The sequence below is a fragment of the Capsicum annuum genome, chromosome 6, assembly GCF_002878395.1.
Source record: "Capsicum annuum cultivar UCD-10X-F1 chromosome 6, UCD10Xv1.1, whole genome shotgun sequence".
In the NCBI taxonomy this organism is placed as follows: domain Eukaryota; kingdom Viridiplantae; phylum Streptophyta; class Magnoliopsida; order Solanales; family Solanaceae; genus Capsicum; species Capsicum annuum.
Window position 1 is genome coordinate 196,566,696 of NC_061116.1, and position 15,373 is coordinate 196,582,068.

The window sequence follows — 15,373 nt, forward strand, 5'->3', positions numbered from 1 at the left end:
TAAGTTGATCACACGGAATAAAATCAAAGCATCAAGATGATAAATATAATGCTAAAAGTTTAAAATGAACCATTTCTAAAATTCAATATAAAAGATCAAATTAACTTTTAATACATTGAAATAACTAGGTACACCTAAAATAAGATATTAAGAATGGATTACAAAATACAAAACACAATATATAATCAAACATGAATTCTTTATAGATTAGGCAAGTTGAACAAAGAGATTAAGTCGGTGAATAATTATACTAAACCTTCTTACTAACCTATGCATGTCTTCTGTCAATAATTTATTAATATCTAAATATAGAACGCAAAATATATGCCACTATCATCCTCACCATACATGTCGATATATTCTTGTAAGAGCCACTAAAAAGTCATAAAATTAGTATAAGCACAAGCCACAACAATAAGATATACATAATGAGTAAATCAATAACTTTTAAAAATTCGATATCAAATTAAATATGTGACTTCATGATCTATGCATTGATCATCGACTTTTTTTACAACATAAACTTAAACAGTAAGTTAGGTGAGGTCAAAATAACCTTAATTGAAAATTTAAACATATTAAGCACATGTAAGAAAATATAGATAAAGATAGCATACGTTAATTCAGTACTTAGCCAGTTGAAACTCTGTGACAGATTATCGATAAATAATAACACCAAATAAGCTAAGAATAAAATCGAGAGATTGAATAGAAAAATATAATATATGAATTTCTAAAATCTCTAATAAGTGAATATACCAAAAAGGAAAAGTACAATTTCGGCACAACAAGAGAAGGAGAAGTAAACAAAGATTCCACTGTTAAAAAGAAAGGAAAAACGACAGAAATAGCTAAAGATAGCAATTTAGTAGTAGAATTGCTAAGAGTTCTTTTCCCAAAAAGAAAAGAGAACCCTGAAAAATTCTATGTAAAATAAAAATAGAGAACTTTGTTAGATTATGCGCTAGCTCATTAAATTTTTTGGAAAACTTTTCACCTGGAAAGTTGCTAATAAGTACTATTGATTTTAATTTTTAAGTGATACATTGTCTCTTCAAAAGAAAAAGAAGCATACGTATCAACGCATAGCACGCTACATTTTTAAATTGCTATAACAACCATGAATGCTAATTAAGATTCAAAAACATTGACATAAGAGATTAGCATATGCTAAATCAAGATTAATGCCCACATGAAGAAATGAAATAGCAACCAAACTAATAATTTCATGTATAAATTAGCTGATAGCAGCCGAAATAGTAAGAACAGATATACAAAAAGTTGTAAGTGACTTGACCACAATAAACAAATAAGATTTAGCGACAATGTTTGTTTTACAAATTCATATCAAACGATTTTCATTGTTTATCAAAATCAAAACATAAAAGGAAAAAACAAAAATAATTGACTAATATTGAAAAACAGTTAACCTTAAAATTTATAAGACCAAAGTGAGAAAGAGCATGAAAAATTGAAACAAGTATTGGAGAAGAAGATCTAAGAGCTTGTAAATCCATACATGAGGTGGCAGAGATAAATTCATGTAAGAGATAAAGTGTTTTGGCAATACAAGGAAGAACCACATCAATTTAAATTGGCACACCTTGAGGGAATTAAATGACAAATATACCCTTAACTTGAAGTTTAATGAAAAATAAGCGATCATATTGATATCAATCTTCACTCGTGCTTCTACAATAATAGAAAATTAATTTTGTTCCCTTTAATTAAACCCCCCTACCCAACATACTCAATTTTGTCATCAAATATACAAATTATTTATTTGTTTAGCATCAAAACAAGAATAAAAACTATTATTTTATCTGCTCATATTTTGTTAGTTTGTTCCTAATCATTAAATTTATGAATCAATCTGAAATGTTAATTTTATTATTTTTTTGTTTTTGTTCATAATAAATTAATATTATTTATTTTTTTTACCATTTTCTGGTGAAAAAAATTGTATGTTTTATGACAAAGTTGGTCAACAAATAAAATAATAATTTTATTTTTGTTTTTTTTGTGGTGAAAAAGTAGTATAATTTGTCCGTTTTATGACAAGTTGGGCATGTATATTGGGTTTTGATTTTGTTCAATAGATGTCGCTCCATAAATAATAATTAAAAAAATTATACTTGAGCATAAGACATATCTAAGCCTCAATTGTCCTTTTAAAAAAATAAAAAGAGGAAAAAATAAACCAAAAAACACAATTTTTTTAAAATTATTTATAAAATAAAAAAGATTGCTTGCTAGTGAAAAGGACAAAAGTGAGCCAAGAAGGTGCGCGGACAAATATTTTTAACAAAGTAAATGGATAAAGGATATATTTAAATATTTTAAGATAGTTTTAAAATGTTTTTTTACTTATTTCGTAATTAAAAAAAAAAAGATTTATGGGGACTTATAAGAAAGTGCCATTTTTATAATTGTCAAAAAGTGTCATGCCAAATCATTTTATTTTAGGGAAAATGATACAGGTTAACCAATCTCAAAATAATTGGTCTATATTTGAGTTATTGGACATGAAGTATTCAGTCGGTTATTTTAATTTCAATAAATGACCTTTTTAAATTTGAGTCATTTTAGCTTAGGTAGTTCAGACGCAATTTATATATCATATTGATACAATTTATATACCATATTAATACAGTTCGTTGTAAAAATAGAGTAGCGAATTTATGGGTAGAAATTGTTTAATTGCTATATAAAATATACATATTTTTAAAGTAATGTGCACAAAATTTCTGTCATTGTTGTATAAAATATGTGTATGTGTAAGATGCATATAACAATTATATCTTTATTGTATAGAATATGTATCCGTATAAGATACATATCGAATTTATATCAATATAGTATAAAGCTGACTACAAATGGTTAAAATATAAAATTATAATTCAATCATTTTTGTATCAATAATAATGGCTTAAGTCATCGATACGACTCTAAACTTGCCTCGAAATTTCACTTAAAACCCCCAACTCAGGCCCGTAAATATCAGAGCCCTCACCCACCCAAAATTTAAACCATTTGAACATTTTTTTTTTATCAATCAGCTAAAAGTATAAAGCATGTGCAACACACACGATAATGTGGCAAAAATGATGAATTAAACGGTGACATTTTGCATTGAATCCAAAAGTAATTAAAAAATATTTCATAACTAGTTAAATTATAATTAAAAAATAATTATAACTTTTTTTTTAAAAAAAAAAAGATGACCCTAAACACCCACGCCCCCTGCCTCCTCCCCCGTCCTCCTCTTCTTCATCTTGTACTCAAAAAATTTCGGCGTAACTTCATTTTTTTGATAAAATTCTTCCTCTTCTGCAGTGACAAATGAGATAGAGAAAACTTAAAATGGTGTGAGGAAGATGAAATAGCTTGTTGATTAATGAAAATAACATTTTAATTTTTATTTTTGAATCAAATTTATAATTTTGTTGATTTATGGAAAAAATGAAATTACATTTTTCCAGCAAAGTTTCATTTTTTCCGACAAAATTTTATTTTATTTTTATATTTACATCTAAATTTTTTGATAAACTTGTTGGATTTAGATTTTAATTAGAGTTTGTTTGAAGATGACCGAAAATGGAGATGAAAGAATGATGGGGATGAATTAAGAACAAAATCGAACTAAGAACAAAAAAATTCGAAATTGAGTCCAAACAGAAATTCAAAATTAAGAACAAAAAAAATTCAAAAAAGAAGAAAAAGTAGAAAAAAGGAAAGGAGAATTAAGTTTTCTGTTTTTTTTTTTAAAAAAAAAACAATGACAAAGAAGACCAATGGGAGAAGAAAATGAAGATGCGGGGGGAGGGGGTACCAGATGGGGGTGGGGGTGGATGGATGAAGATGAAGGTTCAGTTTTTTTTTAAAAAAAAATTGTTTTACTTATTTTTTGGGATCCTCAATGCCACTTGTCACCTCTTTATTCGTGATTTAGCAAAAATATTATTTCTCACACGCCTACTATGTGTGATTATCATGGACAAGTCATGTGGATAAAAAAGTTTAGATGGATCAAATTTTGAGTGAATTAGGGATCTGATAGGTACAAATCTATATTGAGGAGTTTAAGTAAAATTTCGATACAAATATAGGATCATATCAATGACTTAAGACATAATTTCAACTTAAGTGTTATTTTTGACTTTTTTCGTTTATTTTGCGTGCTTTATATGATAGGTCAGTGATTACGGCCGCGATTTTCTGAAAACAAGAATTGACGGAATGAAAATTTCAGTGTGCATGGCCGTAAGAACTTCCACTTTTTTTTGAATTTCTTTTCAAAATCGATATATTTTGTTATGAAAATTTTACTTTATTGCAAACGGGAAGAGAGTATGTCTATTAAGTGAGAATTGATCTGTGATCCTTTAAATAAATAACTTAATATTGAATTAAGTGCATTATTTAATTTTCTTATAATACCTATAATACGGGTGCTAATAAATAATGCTATAGCATTTTTGAAAAATATATAAAATACCTAATTTTAAAGAAACCACAAGTCCACATGCCCATATTTGACCTTTAAATAGGCCACTGCCAAACACCCACTAATTAGTTACTCAACCAACACTATTAATTTACTTATCTTTAAAGCACAATTAGACGAAGTTCTCATTGACTTATTCCTCTCAATTTATTTAATATAATTTTTCTTTTTTCGTGATATGGATCCCAATACATTAATTTTATCACTTTTTCTAAAATTACATTCTATAATCCACTTAACATAAGCTCTTCATGATGGATCTGGAGATTAAGAGAAAAAAAGGAAGAAAACGGAAGTGTATGATCGGCCAAGGTTTATTAATATATGCTATACACCGTGCGTTTTGTTATATTATTCTTTGTTGAAAATTTGCTTGTTTATTTATTTATTCGATTTGATAAAGTTTATTTTTAGATAGATGATGCATTTATCATTGTCCTTTATTTATATAGTAGATGATTTAGTGTATAGAATTTAGTTTATACACAAAAGATTAAATCATAAGTTTTTATAATTATGAAGTTTATGTTCATAAGCTAAGATGGAAATTGGACAAAGCCATCAGTATGATTGTAGCACAATATATAAGATTTCTTGATTATGGAAGCGGTATAGTTTTAACTTCTTATGCCAACAAATTTTATATGCATTGGATCACACTAATGTTGTTTCGGGTACACAAAATCTGTATTTTAGTTCAGTAAACTTCAACACAAGTTCAAGACATTTGAAGAACACTAATGAAGTTTTCCAACACCTTCAACACAAGTTCACTGTGAACTATCAAAGAAGTGTGTTATATTATTAAGAAATAGGATGAAACAAAATAAGCCAAGTCCTTCGAATTCACGAAGTATTCTTAAAGAAATAATTTCCCTTAAGTACCCGAGGTTGCGGAATTTTTCTCCCAGAATAAAATGGCTTCACAACCATAAAGTAGCAGTACCTCAAACGTTCTGGTTTTCTTCGAACTCACTCAACGGGAGATGAACACACGGAGTATTTTAGAAGACAAAAAGTGTTTTCAAGTATAGAAAAATTCATTTTCCAAACTTGTGAAAAAAATGCAGGTTTATATAGCCAAAAAGTCCCCCATTCGAAAGGTGGCAATGGCTTATCATAAAAGTGTGTCCTTTGAAACAGTCATGTCTATCCATTTGAAACATTGTGTCTTTTTCTGAACAGTCTCAACCATCCGAAAAGTCACCCCTTTTTCCGAAATAGTGTGTCATTTCTTCGAAGGGTTACATTCCTTCCGAGGTAGTATTTCATATTTCTACAGTTGTTTCTGCATTGCATGCATGCACGTTAATGGAGGAACAAAAACTGTTACGTTTTTTACGAATTTTGGATTGGATTTTCCTTACGTTTCAAATACATTTTGTCTAAAAAATTAATCTCATTGATCATTTGACAAATCCAAATCCAAATCCAAATTCAAAGCCAAAGACAAAGCCTAAACTGAAGCCTAAACGCACAACGACGACGATGATGGCACGAGGCACCTCTTAGTTCTTGCCTCACTTACCAAGTAGAGATGTGTTTCTCAATATGAACACATAATAGTTTCTTTCTCCCAACAATGTGGGCAGATTTAGTAGAGTTTTCTCATTTTGAGCATACTTTTCATTTTAGTGTGGACTCACTTTCCCTCCACTATCTTCTCTCCATTTTCTATTCACACATTCAACTTAAACCCAACAATCCCCCACATGAACGAGAAATGGCTATCTTTATAAAATTTTACGGACTAGTATGTGATCATCAAGCAAAGACTAATTGCATTTGGATAAGTGGATTTGCCTTTGAACTTTTTGTAGTAAACATGCATCGGATGCACTCGATCAATCGGTAGATATGATATCTTTGAACAATCAAGATTTAATGTACACCTAGATAACATATGTCACAACCATTATTTTACCATTTATGGTTCTCATGGTTTTGTTCATTTCAACCATGAACAGGTCTCGATTTCATGAGAGCTTAGAGAATAAACCTTTACTAACAATCTCCTTGAAAGGGCTTCCACTTCATCCTTACATAGGTGATTTCTAAATGTTCAATCCTATAGATTAAATTATTTGATCATATCTGCCAAATTTAGATAATCATTAAAAGATTTCACACCATAAGTCTTATCCTTGTTTACTAAAACATTGTCTACATCATGAGAATGGATTGGGTATATTGACAATGTTAAACCTGTCTGACACAACTTTGTTTGATCTCCTTAAACCTAGTTCTTGGGATCTCTAGTTTGCTAGGTAGAGTTACCGTCATACTGACTTATCCTAGGTTATAAACCCATTCCCTTGGATGTTCTCTCAATTCCTTCTCTAGATAGGACTTTTGTAAGTAGATCTGACACATTATCCTTTGACTTTACATAGATAACAGTGATAATTCCACTAGAGAGAAGTTTTCTAACATTATTATGTGTCATCTTATGTGACGAGCTTTACAATTATACATTATGCTCCCTGCCCTACTTATTGTTGCTTGGCTATCACAGTGTATACATATACTGGTGCCACTGGTTTTGGCCAATCAGGAATATCTTTTAAGAAATTTCGTAGCAAGTCTGCTTCTTCAATGACTTTATCTAATGCGATAAATTTTAATTCCATTGTAGAGAGAACAATACATGTGTGTTTGGACTATTTCCAAAGGACCGCTCTTCCATCGATAGTAAATACATATCCACTCTTGGATTTTATTTCATTCGATCTGGTGATCCAATTTGCATCACTATATCTATTAAGTACCACGGGATACTCATTATAATGTAAAGCATAGTCTTGAATGTATTTAAGGTATCCCAAAACTCTTTTCTGCCATCCAATGAGTTTTATTGGGATTACTTATGTACTGACTCAACTTACTAATAACAAATGCTATGTCTGGTTATGTACAATTTATTATATACATTAAATATCCTAACACTCTTATGTATTCCAACTGTGAGTTACTTTTACCTTCATTCTTTTGAGGTGCAAATCTCACGTCCAATGGAGTCTTGGCAATACCACATTCCAGATACTTGAATTTATCAAGTACCTTTTTAATGTAATGAGACTGTGACAATGCCAACCCTTGTGGAGTTCTATGGATTCTTATTCTTAAGATCACATTTGAAACTCCAAGGTCTTTCAAATCAAACTTGCTCTCAAGCATTCGTTTTGTAACATTTATGTTAGAAATGTCTCTACTGATGATCAACATATCATCCACATACAAACAAACAATGACCTTGTGATTTAGAGTGTCTTTAATGTAAACACATTTATCATATTCGTTTATCTTAAATTTGTTTGCCAACATGGTTTGGTCAAATTTGTATGCCACTGTTTAGGTGCTAGTTTAGTTCATAAAGTGACTTAATAAGTTTACACACCTTATTTTCTTTACCCGAAAACGCAAAACCTCCAGGCTGTTCCATATAAATTTTTTCCTCTAATTCTCCATTTAGGAATACTGTTTTCACATCCATTTGATGGATTTCAAGACCATATACCGCTACTAATGCAATTAATATCCAAATTGACGTTTTCCTCATTACATGTGAGTATGTATAAAAGTAATCAAGTCATTCCTTCTTATTAAATACTTTTACTATAAGCTTTGCCTTATATTTGTCAATAGTACCATCCGCTTTCATTTTTCTTTTGAAGATCTACTTAGAACCTAAAGTTTTATTTCTTGGAGGAAGATCAACCAATTCCCAAGTATGGTTGCTTAAGATTGAATCAATCTCACTTTTGATAGCCTCTTTCCAAAAGTATGAGTCTGAAGGTGCCATCGCTTCTTTAAATATTTGAGGCTTATTTTCTAAGAGAAATGTAACAAAATCTAATCCAAACGAAGTTAACGTTGTTTAACGTGTACTACGTCTTGTATTCTCATCATTATGTACGTCCTCACTTGATTCATATTGAGGTTGTTTAGACTCTCCACTAGACTGTTAATGTCTAATTTTATATGGATAAATGTGTTAAAAGAATTTAGCATTATCTGATTCAATTACGGTATTTTCAGTGTTATCCGAATGTTTGAATTTATGATCCAAAAAACCTACATGATTTACTACTTTTAGCATATCCTATGAACATGCAGTCCACTGTCTTAGGACCTATTTTCACCTTTTTAAGCATAGGAATTTGGACTTTTGCTACACTGCCACACTTTGAAATATTTCAAGTTGGATTTCCTTCCTTTTTATTTTTCATAAGGAATTGATAGTGTCTTACTGTGGGGCACTCTATTGAGTATTCGGTTAGCTATAAAGATAGCTTCCTCCTACAAGGTAAACCTGAACTTATAAGTAAGATATTTATCATTTCCTTTAAGGTTTGTTTTTTTCTTTCTGCAATTTTATTAGATTGAGGTGAATATGGGACCGTATTTTGATGGACAATTTCATTCTCTACACATATTTCTGCAAAAGGAGATTTATATTTCTGCCTCTATCACTTCTTATCGTTTTGATTTTTTTTCTCTAACTGATTTTCAACTTGTGTTTTATATTGCCTAAATGTATCTATTGCTTCATCCTTACTGTTTAGCAAATAGACATAACAATATCTAGTGTAATTGTCAATAAAAGTTATAAAATACTTTTTTCCACCATGAGATAATGTCGACTTCATATCACAAATATTAGTATGGATTAAGTCTAAAGGATTGGAATTCCTTTCAATGGACTTATACGGATGCTTAACATACTTTGATTCCACATATGTTTGACATTTTGATTTATTGCACTCAAATTTTGACATAACTTCTAAGTTAATCAGTTTTCGCAATGTTTTGTAATTGACATGTCCTAATCATTCATGCCATAAATCATTAGACTCAAGCAAGTAAGAAGGAACTGAACTTTTATTTATTTCAACATTCATTTTGAATAGGTCCTCAGTGATGTAGCCTTTTCCTACGTACACTTCTCCCTTACTAAGTACAATTTTTTTTGAAAAAAAATACACATACAATCAATTTTTATCAAGAAGTGATACAAAAATCAAGTTCTTCCGTAACTCTGGTACATACAGGACATTGTTCAAAGTCAACACTTTGCTTGATATTATTTTCAAGCAGACTTTTCCTATTCCTTCAAATTTTGCAATTGTGGAGTTTTTCATATAGATCTTATATTCGCCTTGAGTTAGAGAAAATACAACAAATAACTTCTTTTGTGCACAAATGTGGCGGGTGACATCAGAATCCATCCTTCATTCTCAAGAATTTTTCCACCAAGTTGCATTCAGGCAACATGGCACGCAAATCGTCCAATTCTTTCTTAGATTCAATCATATTTTCTTGGCCCTTCTTTTTGACTTTCTTTAGGGCATGACAATCCGTTGACTTCTGGCCAATTTTTTCACAACTGAAGCATTTTTCCTTGAATTTTTTCATAGATTGATTGCTTTCTTGTCCAACTTTCTTTTGCTTTTTCGAGTTGTTGTGGTCTTCTTCTACAATGTTTGTTATGCTCATTGCAGAATTTTCTTTCGACCTCCTTTTTGTGGCTTTGATGTCTTTTTCAATGCGCATTCTCACTATGAGATTTTCGATTGTCATCTCCTTTCGTTTATGTTTCAAGTAGTTCTTGAAGTCTAGGTGGGAACTTCTTTATTATTACCGCAACTTGAAACGCCTCGTTCATAACTAAACCTATAATAATGTTCATGTGAACATTAAGAACATTGTTAACATATTCAACTAAGGTATTTACTAAACTCATACCTTCCGCAAGGAGATCGTGGATGATAAATTGCAATTTTTATACTTGAGATACAACAAACTTGCTGTCAATCATTTTAAATTCAAGGAATCTTGCAACAAAGAACTTCTTGGTTCCAGCATCTCCAGTCTTGTATTTTCTTTCCAGCTCACTCCACTACTTTTTTGATATTTTATTGCACTATGCATGTTGTATAAGACATCTAGGAGGTAACTTAGAATGTGATTCCTACATAGGAAATCAGAGTATTTCCACACCTCCATAATGACAAATTTCTCTTGGTCCGAAGTTTCTTCGGGCACCTCTAGATCTTCTTCAGATGTAAATCTTTGAAGACACAACGTTGTAAGGTAGAAGAACATCTTCTGTTGCCACCTTTTAAAATCAACACCCGTGAATTTTTTGGATTTCTACGCTAGTGCCATTGCCTGTGGAGCAATCATATGACTTATTATGGAAACATTAGTTGCTGCCACACTCGTTCTAGCAACATTTACATGAGTGTTAGTAGTTATTTTTCTTTCACAAAAAGACAGACAACTTTAGTATATCAAAATACTACTAATAATGTTGTAGCAACTTTAAACACCTTTTGTTTCTAGTTTAACAATGAAGTTTTTATGACTTCCAATCGTTAAATGAGTGACGTTTAATTGTGATGATGTTTTTATGAATTCAAGTCACTTGTTAAGTTCAAACGGAGTCAAAAACTTAAAGCTTTAATTTCCAGAAACACAAAACAATACAGATTACGGAAGTATTTCATTAAGATTATTGTTTCGGGTACACAAAATCTGTATGTTAGTTAAATAAAGTTCAACACAAGTTCGAGACATTTCAAGAACACTTATGAAGTTTTCGAACACCTTCAACACTAGTGAACTATCAAAGAAGTGTGTTATATTATTAAGAAATAAGATGAAACAAAATAAGCCAAGTCCTTCGAATTCACAAAGTGTCCTTAAGGAAATAATATCCCTCAAGTACCCGAGGTTGCAGAATTTTCCTCCCAAGATAAAATGGCTTCACAGCCAGAAAGTAGCAGTACCTCAAACATTCTAGTTTTTTTCGAACTCACTCAACGGGAAATGATCACACAGAGTATTTTAGAAGACCACAAGTGTTTTCAAGTGTTGAAAAATTCATTTTCCAAACCTGTGAAAAAATGTAGGTTTACATAGCCATGAAGTGCCCCTTCTGAAACGTGGCAATGGTTCATTGGAAAGGTGTATCCTTTGGAACAGTCATGTCTGCCCATTCGAATCATTGTGTCTTTTTTTGAACTGTCACAACCATCCGAAAAGTCACCCCTTTTCTTGAAATAGTGTGTCATTTCCTCGAATGGTTACATCCCTTTTGAGGTAGAACGCATTTCAACAGTTGTTTCTGCACTGCCTGTATGCACGTTAATGGAAGAACAAAAAATGTTAGTTTTTTCCTTTTGAATTTCAGATTGGATTTTCCCTACGTTTCAAATAAATTTTGTCTAAAAAATTAATCTCATTTATCGATCATTTGCCAAATCTAAATCCAAAGTCGAAGCCAAGCTGAGCCGAGCGAGCGACGGCGACGTGAGACACCTCTTAGTTCTTGCCCCAATTATCAAGTGGAGATGTGTTTCTCAATATAGACATATGAAAGTTTCTTTCTCCCTCCAATGTGGGAGAATTTAGTAGACTTTTCTCATTTTGAGCACACTTTCCATTTTAGTATGGATTCACTTTCCCTTCACTATTTTTCCTCTATTTTTCATTCACACATTCAACTTGAACCCAACAACCAAAACTTAAGATGTATCTGGCACCTTATGCTAACATAGACTTGAGTTGACCCTTGCCGGAGAACTACACTACTAGCTTAATACCATCCATAAAATAAAAAATAAAAAGTATATATCAGCTTAAAATAAGCTCTTAGGCGGCAAGGACCCTGCCAGCATAATCTGTAATATTTAGCTAATCCCACTAATTCATATAGAACATAAACTAAATTTTGTGCGGACTATCTAGACCACCACGATATCTATAAAAATATAAATTTAACACATATAAACACAAAGACAATTGATGCCAACATGATGTTGTGCTGAAAGAACATAAAACAAGAAGGCCAACACAACTAATGACATACATCTATACAACCTAAAGTCTACAAGCCTCTAAGAGTAATAAAAATTGATTGGGACAGGGCCCTGTCCGATTCAAAAGCTATCTACAACAAAAGCTAACAAACCCTAAAAACTCTAGAAGCTCCGTAAGGAAGGAGCTAGCCAATGTATTAGAGTTTGATCGTGCTACTAGAAATCTTTGCCTGGTCATTTGTCAGGATCTACAGGAATGAATGCTCTGTCCTGAGGATCAGAACGTCAGTACAAAATAATGTACTCAGTATACAAGCAAACTGAAAAACTGAACTGAATTTGAAATATAAAATTAAAAGGTAATAAGACAAGTGCATAAATAGTAAGACAAGTGCATAAATAGAACTCTTAACATACTTACCTTATTTGTAATATAATATTTAATAAACTAGACAAAAAAAAACTTTGATTGACTCCCATAAGCCTGGTAGGTACAATCAAAATCAAGCAATATACCTGACCTCGCATAAGTCTGATAGATTACACTACAAAATAACTACTTAATCTCATAGGATCTATACCTCTTTCTAGATTTTAGGCTTTATCCCTAGGATCTGTATCCATCTTGCCCATAGGTTCTGTATATGTCAAGCATATAAGCTCTATATATGTCTAGACCGTAGGCTATGTATCTGTCTAGCCCATAGGATTTGTATTTGTCTAGCCTAAAGGATCCAAATAGCTTGAGTATGCATGGCTTATTGTAACTCTAGTAGCCAATACAATATCATAGATGATAATTAACATGTAACACTGATCCATTTAAATGTTTAAATTAGCTCATATTCTCAGGTTAATATTAAAATTGTTTAATGTGTTAGGAAGGATGTATTTTATGAGGTATTCTAATCATATAATGGTAATATTTTAAGTGTTGAAATGAAGCATAAATAAAAGTAAAAAAAAATTATTGTGTTTACTTTAATAAATTCTCTAAAATTCAGAACAAATATCTAGAAGCTTTTCTCCCAATCTAGAAAGAGTTAAAGGTCATAAAACCTACCAAATCAAAGGTGCACAAGTTTAGTTTCCAATGCATTGAGCTATTTGTTGATACAATGTAAAAATAGAGAGATATTTGTATTTTCACGAGACTACTAAAGCAAGCACGTGGGGCGTGCCTTCTAGCACCTAGGTTGGTGGAGCTTTGTAAAATCTCTTCTCCTTTGTTTTTATTTAAGATTTTTCATCAAAAAACCTTAGAAAATCCATGACACATCCTTTAAATTCTCCATGAATATAGATTCTTTCAGCTAGAATTTTAATGAAAGATGATCTACGTCACAAACCCATTGTTGTGGTATATCTTTCCTATCAATTTTGGCTCAGTTTGTTTTAATTCAAGGAGAAAGCTCATGGGTTTTATATTTCTCTACTATTAGTATATATTTATTCAAAGAGACGGTGATGTGGCGGTATCCATAATAGGTTATGAGCTAGGCTTTGATTGACGACAAGGAATCAATATCAGGTATGTTAAGTTGGTCTTTTCTGCTTGGTATGTTTCCTTAGAGCCTAAGTATGATAGGGCTAGTATATTATTCTCGAGCTACTCATAGCCACAATTGTTGTGTGGCTTGTTTAGAAGGTAATATTTATCCTCTATTGGGAATCTTATTATATAGATAACTACCTCATATTATATCTAGCTTAGAATTAATCGTACATACAGGTCACTACAACTTTCCTGCTTACTTTTGGGCTACTTACTTGTTTATTGTTATTTTTCAGACTATTTTGGATGCTTTTGATACAAATACACGAGCCTTGAGTGCGTATAAATGGATACAATAAGCCTTGTATACTCGAGCTATTCAAAGGCTTTAGGTGAGCCAGTTATTCAAAGCCTTCAAACTAATCAATTACATAGATCCTTCGCGCTAAATAGTCATCCTGAGTGTACGGGCTAGATAGACATGCAGAGAATACATGTTAGACCGATATATAGATCCTATAGGCTAGAAAGACATATAGATCCAACATGCTAGAGAGACTCACGGAGCCTACGGGCTAATAAGTACATGTGATCCATAGGGTCCAACTGAGGGGACAATAGGGATAGTTAGATTGCATTGCAATCTAATAGGATTATGGAGCTCGGGTAGGTTTCTTAATTATTTTTTGTAATTTTCAGGCGTTTGGGGGATAGGCTAGGTTATTGTTTGTTCTATTGATTATATATTTTATTGCATGGAAAGTAAGTACATTGGAGTGCTATTTATGCTTCTGTCGTATAACCTTCAGTTTTTATATTTCAAATTTAGTTTAGCATTTTAGTTTATCTTACATACTCGGTGCTTTATTTCATACTGACACCCTGAGCTTGGGGTGCTGCATTTATGACGGCAGGTCCCAAAAGATTGCCAGATAAGCCTTCCATTAGCATAGTTTCTATGGTTTATTAGATTTTGTTGTAGGTATCTTTTGGATAGGTCAGTGTAAGACCCGCAAAATTTCTAGCTTAATTCAGTCCTTTAAGCTAGTCAAGGGGTCCCAGACTTAGAAAATTCTAACCAAGTTTTCAGACTTAGTTTATTTTTTAGCCTTTGAAAGTTGACAATCACATTTTGCGACCTTAATGTCCTTTAATGGTCTATATTTTTGCTAATTCATGATCAGGAAGGTCAATTGGTGAATGGTCTATATTTTTGCTAATTCATGATTAGGAAGGTCAATGGGTGTTCTCGGACAAGTTTCGAATTTTTCGGACCTCGTTTAGACCATGTTCGATTGACCAAAACCGTGAGTCGATGCGAAGTTGGTGCGTCACGTCGTTCATCGTATCGACAGGTGAAATTTTCCTCAACTCATGGAAATTTTCAGTGAACCAATGCGATGTCGGTGCGTCGCGTCTGTTATTGTGTTGGTACCCTTAATGTGCCGCGTCGGTTATAGCGTCGCTAGGCACATTTTTCTGTCTTTTAAAAGCCGCGTCCTTAAGGGTAATTAGGTCATTTTCCACCGACCTTCAACCTTCATAACC